A 9,314-nucleotide genomic window follows, 5' to 3' on the forward strand; every position below is an offset into this window, starting at 1 on the left:
AGAAATGTTTTAGAGGCCACAATAATTTCTGGCTACGGAAAAGATTAATATGCTTTTATCTAATTCTTTTAATACCTTCCAACATGCCCTTTGAGTTGAAACGTTTTCAGTTTCCCATATGTTTATCTTTTACAATGTCTATCAATAAGTCACAAGGTCAGATATTACAAGTTGTTGGTTTGCATTTAGAAGGGGATTGTTTTTTCACACGAATAGCTATATGTTGGTGCTTCTAGAGTAAGGAGTAAGAAAAACCTTTTCATATTTGCCCATAATAGTAAAACTATAAATATTGTCTACTAGCAGTTCAGCTAGGGCTCTATGTACTGTTCATAACTTTATGTGTATATGTATATATATATATATATATTAAAAAGTTTGACTCATGTCCAGGTAACCTACATCTAAAATTTCAAGTGTTTAGACCCAAAATTGGTGGAGGAGTTTGATAGAGTCTGCAAAGGTCAACTCTCTTAACTTTGACGTCCTGGCAGCCAAAATTTCACCAAAAACTGATTTAAAATCTTGTTGCGTGTCTGAATACCCTTTGTTTTAAATTTCAAATGTTTAGACCCAAAATTGGCCAGATGGATGGTTAGAGACCGCAAAGGTCAAATCTTTTGTACTCTGACCCCTTGGCAGCCAAATTTTCAGCCAAAACTCGATTAAAAAGCTTGCCCTATGTCTAAATAAACTTTATGTAAAATTTCAGATATTTAGACCGGTAGAGACCGCAAAGATAAATTTTTTAAAATTTGACCACAATTTTGACCACTTAACATTTATTGTTTTTGACTCAACTCAAATTATAAAGTTTGATCCATGTCCAAGTAACCTACATCTAAAATTTTAAGTGTTTAGACCCAAAATTGCCGAAGGAGTTTGGTAAAGTTTTCAAAGGTCAAATCGTTGAACTTTGACTCCTTGACAGCCAAATTTCTGGCCGAAAACAGATTAAAAAGATTTTCCTAAATCTCAATACACCCTATGTCAAATTTCGAGTTTCTAGACTGAAAATTGACAGAGTAATTTGATACTGAAATGTACACACACACACACACACAGACAATTTCATTTTTATAGATATAATAGCATTTCAGCCCGGCGTTGCCCGGATGTTTGGAGGTGTATGTTGAGCAAAAAAAAAAAAAAAAAGCGGTCAATTTTTTTTAAATTTGACCCCTATTATGACCCCTTAACATTTATTGTTTTGGGCTCAAATCAAGTTATTATGTTCGATCCATGTCCAAGGAACCTATATCTAAAATTTCAAGTACCATATATAATAGACTTTCTTAAGTACCATCGAGAAAAGTTGGTAGAGAGCGCAGACGTCAATTTTTTTTTAAACTTTGACCCCAATTTTGACCCCTTAACATTTATTGTTTTGGGCTCAAATCAAATTAAAATGTGTGACCCATGTCCAAGTAACCTACATCTAAAATTTCAAGTGTTTAGACTCAAAATTGGCGGAGGCGTTTGGTAGAGTCTGCAAAGGCCAACTCTGCAAAATTTGACCTCTTGCCAGCCAAATTTTCGCCCAAAAACTGATTAAAAAGCTTGCTGTATGTCTGAATACCCTTTATTTAAAATTTCGAATGTTTAGACCCAAAATTAGCTGAATAGATGGTTAGAGACCACAAAGGTCAAATCTTGCCAAATTTCCAACAAAAAAAAAAGAATAAAAGTTTGCCCTATGTCTGAATACACTTTATGTAAAATTTCAAATGTATAGACCAAATATTGACTGAGTAATTTGGTAGAGACCGCAGAGGTCAATTTTTTTTTTAATTTGACACTAATTATGACCCCTTAACATTAATTTTTGGGGGATCAAATCAAATTATAAAGTTAGAGCTATGTTCAAGTAACCTATATGTAAAATTTCAAGTGTTTAGACCCAAAATTGGTGGAGGAGTTTGGTAGAGTTCTCAAAGGTCAAATCTTTTGAACTTTGACCCCTTAACAGCAAAATGTTTGGCTGAAAACCGATTAAAAAGATTTTCCCAAATTATGATACGCCTTATGTCAAATCTCGAGTGTGTAGACTGAAAATTGACAGAGTTATTTGGTAAGGAAGTGTACACAGACAGACAGACAAACACACACACACACACACACACACACATTTTCACTTTTATATATGCTAGCATTTCAGCCCGGCGTTTTGGAGTGTTTGGGAGTGTGTATGTTGAGCAAAAAAAAAAAAATGTGGTAGTAGGAAGGCAGGCTCGAACTCGTACCGCATAAGAGGGAAAGAACGGGAAAAAAACCTGACGTCTTTGCTGTTACGACCACCGCCAAACCGGAAGTGACGTAGGTTTTAATTAAGGCTAGACAGTCGAAAGGAGAAGATGACTTTCGAAAATATCGTCGAAAAAAGCGACCCACCCCCTGTAGAAAAGTGGCCATTTGGAGATGAAGATATTAATGTTTTTAGCCAATTTTTCGATATTTGTCGTATGAAACGTCGGACTTCAAAACGATACTGATCTTGTGAAAATCCGTCGCCTCTGTCGAAAGTTTTAGGCAGACATGCAAACATACATACATACATACATACATACATACATACATACATTTATATATTGGTAGCTCAAATTTTCGACCCAAACCAATTAAAAAGCTTGCTCTATCTCTGAATACCCTTTGTGTAAAATTTCAAATGTTTAGACTAGAAATTGTCTGAGTAATTTGGTAGAGACAGCAGCGATCAATTTCTTTTTTAACTTTGACCCCTATCGTGACCCCTTAATATTTATTGTTTTGGGCTCAAATCAAGTTATTAAGTTAGATCCATGTCCAAGGAACCTATATCTAAAATTTCAATTGTTTATATTCAAAATTGTCGGAGGAGTTTGGTAGAGTTCTCAAATGTCAAATTGTTGAACTTTGACCCCTTAACAGACAAATTTCTGGCTGAAAACGAATTACAAAGACTTTCCCAAATCTCAATAACCTGTATATTAAATTTCGAGTCTGTAGACTGAAAATTAACAGAGTTATTGTACACAGACAGACACACACATAGACAGACACTTTCACTTATATATATATATACTAGCATGATGTGCCCGGCGTTGCCCGGGTGTTTGGAGGTGTATGCTGAGCAAAAAAAACAACAAAAAAAAAAAACGGTCAATTTTTTTTAACTTTGACCCCTATTATGACCCTTTAAAATTTATTGTTTAGGGCTCAAATAAAGTTATTAAGTTAGATCTATGTCCAAGGAACCTATATCTAAAATTTCACGTGTTTAGACCTAAAATTGTAGGAGTTTGGTAGAGTTCTCAAAGGTCAAATCGTTGAACTTTGACCCCTTAATCGCCAAATTTCTGTCCGAAAACTAATCACATCAGTTTTCCGAAATCTCAGTAACTTGTATATCAAATTTCGAATCTGTAGGCTTAAAATTGACAGAGTTATTGCGTAGGGAAATGTAAACATACACACACACACACACACAGACACACGCACAGACATGTTCACTTTTATATATATATAGATATATAGATAGATATAGATAGATAAGGAAGTTTTTTCTGACAGAGTAACAAACTAATAAGAATACATTGTTCGCAAGTCATTTATAACCTAGCTTTCGTATCAAGGAAAAATGATTTTATAAATGAGATTCTCGAAAGTGTAACAGAATTTTGAGACTATTTTGTGTATCTTTGTAGAAAACTTTCCAAATTGACTTAATAATCGGAGGTAAATCCATTTGTTAGCTAAGATTGATCTCATTTTTTGAATAATACAAACGCTGTGTGTGTCCTTGTTTATATTTTTCATGTAATTATATATTCTTTTTGTTTTGATGATTGCGTGACAATCCTATATGCAATTCTATAGTTCTATATATTACAGCTTGATAATTTCTAATTTAAAGCATTTAAGACATTTACATTTGAATTCTTAATTTCGGTTATTGAAATGCATTACTAAAATTTATATTGCGCTAGGAATTCCTCACAAGTGGGAGCAATTTCCCACATTGGAAAGAACTCTTGTTTCGCATAATTTCAAACTTTCAAATTACTTTTGGAATGTTTGATATTATATTATTTTACATAGTTTTGCAATTCAGAAATTGAAATGAGTCAATGAGTGCGGATAAAAAAAATCTCTGGCTTTTCTGCTTTTCTAAAAATATCATTTTGTTGGTTACTCGTAGTCATAAAGGACAACAAAGCTGATATAAAAATATACATATATTTCCACAAAATTTTACTTTTCCTTTCATCATATTTTGCTTTAGTTTTGATACCACAAAAATTTGAAGCTATCTATTTACACCTGCACCTCCTTTTCATAACCTATCATACTTTCATAAATCAGAGTGCATTTTTGAAGTCTTTTTTGAACCCAGTGAATAATAGGTACTTCTGCTAGTATATATATTCATCCAGAGGAAGTCTCGAAATAAAGACGAAACGTTGATGAACACATAATACGGTTTGTTCCCTTTTTATTTTCTCTCTCTCTCTCTCTCTATATATATATATATATATATATATATATATATATTATTTTAAACAAAATGGCCGGTAAAACTCGAGGGGCCCCCTTTCATCAACAGACTCATCAGGAGTTAATCGTTGATTATAAAAATAAATAAATAAAATATCTCGTAAAATTGCATTCCTGACTCGTTTAGGTTTGTTGAACATTTACGTGAGCTGCAACCTGGTGTTGAAAATAACTGTATGTGCTCATTCCACGTGTCTAGTTTATTTACAAATGTCCCATTACATGAAACTATTAATATTTGTGCCGACTCTCTTTACAATTGTAATTTAACCCCTCCACCTTTTCCCAAGGACATTTTTGTTAGACTCATGTTGATCTGTACTAAAATAGTAGAATTTAGCTTCGACAACCTTATGTACAGTCAGATTGACGGGATTTGTGGGATTTTACAAGTCGGTATTGTTTAATGATGTTTCGAAGCCATCAATATATTTCAGATACGTCGACGACACCTTCGCAGCTTTTGCCTCCGAAAATGAGGCGAAAACATTTTTCAACAAACTCAATTCTCTCCATACAACGTTATTATTTACTACGTAGAACGAGAATGATGGTTGCTTGCCTTTCTTGGACGTTTTAGTTGAACGCAGTAAGAGTTCTTTTTTTTACAGCAGTCTACTGTAAGCTGACAATTACCAGCCTACATATGAACTGGCGTTCATTTATGCCTACTTCCAGGAAGATTGGACTTATTCAGGCGTTAGTGTATAGAGCCCTTAGAATTTGTTCTTCTGGTAAACTAGAACGTGAATTGAAGACGTTCAAGGATATTTTCATTCAAAATGGTTATCCGGAGAATTTAATTGATTATATTATTAAAAATAAAGTTAAAAAATATAATTCGCCTACGTTCTTTGGTCCCTCTAGGTGCCCTGTCTACTTAAAGGTCCCTTGGATTAGGAAGACGGGCCAGTGTTTGGGTAGATGAATCATTAAATCTGTCTCAAATTGCTTCCCGTCTGTTGCTCTACGTTTGGTCTTTGGTGTAAAGTTTGCATTTCCCCTAGTTGTTAAGGATGGTTTATCTTACATCACAAAAAGTAATGTAGTTTATGAATTTAATTGTCAATGTGCTGCTGACTATGTAGGTCGAACCTTCTTAAATTTGCAGACTCAAATCAACCAACATGTTCCAGCACAAATAAGATTGGGCAAGCCTTGTCGCTCTTATCCCCTTTCTTCCACCTTGGAATCTGCCATTGGCCAACACCTCCATGAAAATCCAGTGTGTGCCAATATGTATAAAATGGAGTGTTTTAGGATTTTGTATCGGGCTGACTCTCAAAATCACTTGCGGATTTTGGACTCAGTCTCTATTCTCCTATGCAGACTGTCTCTCTGTCGACAAAAGGAGTTCGTCAGATCATTAGACTTATTTAGGGATATATTTTAACTCTCCCCTTGCTCCCACTTGTACATATATTTTATATCATTGTAAATATTTTATTTTATTTGTATTCCCACCTATTTTTCTCCCTCTCTCTCGGTAAAATTTACACGTATACTCCATAAGTCTGTTCTTATGAGATATTTTATTTATTCATTTATTTTTATGATCAACGATTAACTCCTGGTGAGTCTTTTGATGAAAGAGCCCCTCGGGTTTTGCCAGCCATTTTGTTTAAAGTAATGTATAAGTTTTGTACCGTTAAACAGCTATATATATATATATATATATATATATATATATATATATATATATATATATATATATATATATATTAGTTTTTGTCTCTTTCTTTGTTCATGAACTGCTAGGTTTTTGGAGATAGTAAATTCACTCAGCCAACCCAACAATTACCTAAATCCTATCCATTTACTGTGAAAGTCCCCAAATGCTAGGAGACTTTAAACTTTAATGAATTCTTTCCCTGAACTGCTAGCCTTTAAAATTTCCTCCGTGGTAACCTCTGCCTTGGATGAACTTGAAGCCACTCAATATACAACACAACTTGCATCCATTTATGTGGCATACAGTTGGCGGCAGTGCATAACAGTGAATGGTTAGCATCTAAGGTTTCTGGCAAAACTTCCTTCCAGTGTGACTATGGAAGATCTTTTGGCGTCAAGGCTAACAGGAGTGATTGCCAAATGACACTATGATACTTTTCTACTTGAGTGTTGCCTTCTGGATTGACTTGTTCTGCTTATGACAACACTATAATTATGTCACACAATTATGATCTTCTGTCACTATGAATGTATGCTGGCATAGCGAATATAAAAAACAGATTAGAAAAAGATCAACAACCATTGACAGTTTTTTATTCCATTTGCGGGCAGGGGTAATTGGAAGAGAATCTGGAAAATTTATAGGCATTTATTAGAATTATTAGACAACAAAACCAAAAAGAGAGTGAAAAAATAAATATACAACAAATAAATGTTACCAAAAGCAAACTTAGTTACTTTTCTTTCTACCTGGATAAGTTATTTTTTTGTGTGTGTTTTAACTTATTTTAATGTGTTGGTTTGCTTAAAAATAAAAATAGTGTGAAGTCTATAGAGTTAGAACAAAAAAAATGCGCCCTCTTCACAGTCACTTTGGAGCCTCTATAATTGCTCAAAAATCGAAAATTAAGCAAAGTACTGATAGGACATTGCATTTTCACACAATTGGTGATATTTACTGGATGTGTTTCTACCAGTTTTTTCGATTTTTGAGCGATTATAGAGGCTCCAAACTTGCTGTAAGGCAAGTGCTCTTTTTTTGTTGTTGTTCTAGCTCGACATACTTTATACTACTTTTGTTTTTAAGTAAAACGACACTTTGAAATAAGTTAAATCGCAAAAAACTTGTCTAAGTATGAAAGTGAGTAACTAACCTTGCCTTTGGTAACAGTTATTTGCTGCATATTTCTGATCACCCCATTTTATTTTGGGCTATTCTAATAAATTTCTAGATTTATCTGTGATTCTCAATAAAAATTTAATCTGACTCATTGAAAATAATCGAAAATACTGTTGTTCTTACCTGGTTAAAGGTAATTCATCTGGTTAAGCAGCACTATGGGATGCTATTGAGGTCATATACCGTGGTATCAATCTTGATATTTTCCAAGTCTGGGAATACCTACTACAAAAAACGGAGAGAAGATATCTGCAGACCACACTTTTATATCACTAAAGCAGTTTGTCCGTCAGAATGATAAAAACTCAGATTATCCTAGGGATAATGGATGGCTCGCACTTGTAGTATATTTAAAGTGAAGTCTGATTGCATAGAGCCAGCCTCAGTCTTTCATCCCGATCAACCTGATCCAGCAGTAAAACAAGATCAAGACAGCTGGAGACCAGGTGAGATACGGGAGCTGCCAGAAGTTTCGACGTCCTCCTACATACAATGCCTGGTATTCCCAAATGGTCAATCATCTGGTAATGGCCAGGCTCAACGTTACTTAACTTTGGTAATCTAGCAAGGACAAGTGTGTCAACATGATTATACCATATACACTATATAGACACCATAAAGTTTCCCAACTACATGTGAGAAAAGTATGTCTTCTGTGCAGCCAGATAAAAGGCCTAAGCAATACCTGAACACCCACACTTACTTTTCCAAGGTGGATGGACGATACATTGTCAGAACTAAACAGCTGAAAGACAACAAGGAAACTAAAGGATAAAATGAAATAGCAGATTTATGTGAGGCTACATTTACCAAAGTATACGAAGTTGGTTGGAACGTTTGCAAATATAAGAAAAAGAAAAGTTGAATGCGTCTGCTCAGAGGAACAACAGAAAGCTTTTGATGGATTAATTCTGGAAAAGAAAAAAAAACAGTATTTTAAATTTTTGATTCCGAAAAGGACATTATTAATCACAGATGCAATTTTCGATATCTGGAACCTTATCACAAGAAGGGCGTCTGGTAATCTATTTATCAAGAAGGTTAACAAGCACTGAATTTAATTATTCAAATATAGAGAAGGAAGCATTGGCCATTGTATGGACGACCATGAGAGCTGAACAAGTTTTAATTGGGAAAATTTTTATTTTGAGAACTGTTTATTAGACCATAAGAGTTTATATTCAATACAAGAAAAAATACTCCTAATCACAAGATTGAGAATACTAAAATGGATAATTTGGCTTTGATATCAAATAAGTAAAAGGAAATTCAATTCTATACGTACATGCACTATTAGCGTCGCGATTTTAAAAGAAGTCAAAAGATAAAGCAGAAAAAATTTCAAGACAAATTCTTACGTTGGGTTGAGACTGATGGCTTGTCTTTAGATAAAAAAAGCTGTGGAACTTAGACATGAGTCAGTACTAAATCTGATGCCTCCATTTAGTTTCGAAAGACAAAGGATACCCTCTGTAGGGTTAGCTGCATGTGTAATTGTGTGGCAAGGGTTGCACAATCCCCAACCATACCTCTCTTGAATCGGCATTGCTTGAGTCCAGTGTTAAGGAGAAGTCCAGGACGACTGGAAACAATGCCGAGATAAGTGGAGAGCATATATGGCACCTGGAAGTCTCAAATGGTCACCTATCTGGTACTAGCCAGGCTCATCGTTGCTTAACTTTGGTGATCTGATGGGAACCTGTGTGTCAACGTGATTATGCCGTATATGCTAGTACTAAATAGGATGAGAAAAAAACATATGGAGAAATTGTTTTAGGGTGGAAAGACTCTACAAGAAATTAATGATATTAAATGGAAAGACAATGAAGATCTGATAATTCCCCCAGAAACATAAAGAAAATTGGTAATGAAAAGTGCATATGATGTGAAGTAGCAATCGCATAAAAAGGATAATTTTAAAAGAATGGCG

The 9,314-nt window shown here is 34.4% G+C and overlaps 1 pseudogene; it reads right to left on the reverse strand.

The window, feature by feature from the left end:
• Positions 1-8,995: 8,995 nt before the first annotated feature.
• LOC145296356 (5S ribosomal RNA) lies at positions 8,996-9,112 on the reverse strand (annotated as a pseudogene).
• Between the last annotated feature and the right edge of the window lie 202 nt (positions 9,113-9,314).

This window comes from Euprymna scolopes, chromosome 16 (genome assembly GCF_053919585.1).
Source record: "Euprymna scolopes isolate OS-2025 chromosome 16, ASM5391958v1, whole genome shotgun sequence".
NCBI lineage: Eukaryota > Metazoa > Mollusca > Cephalopoda > Sepiida > Sepiolidae > Euprymna > Euprymna scolopes.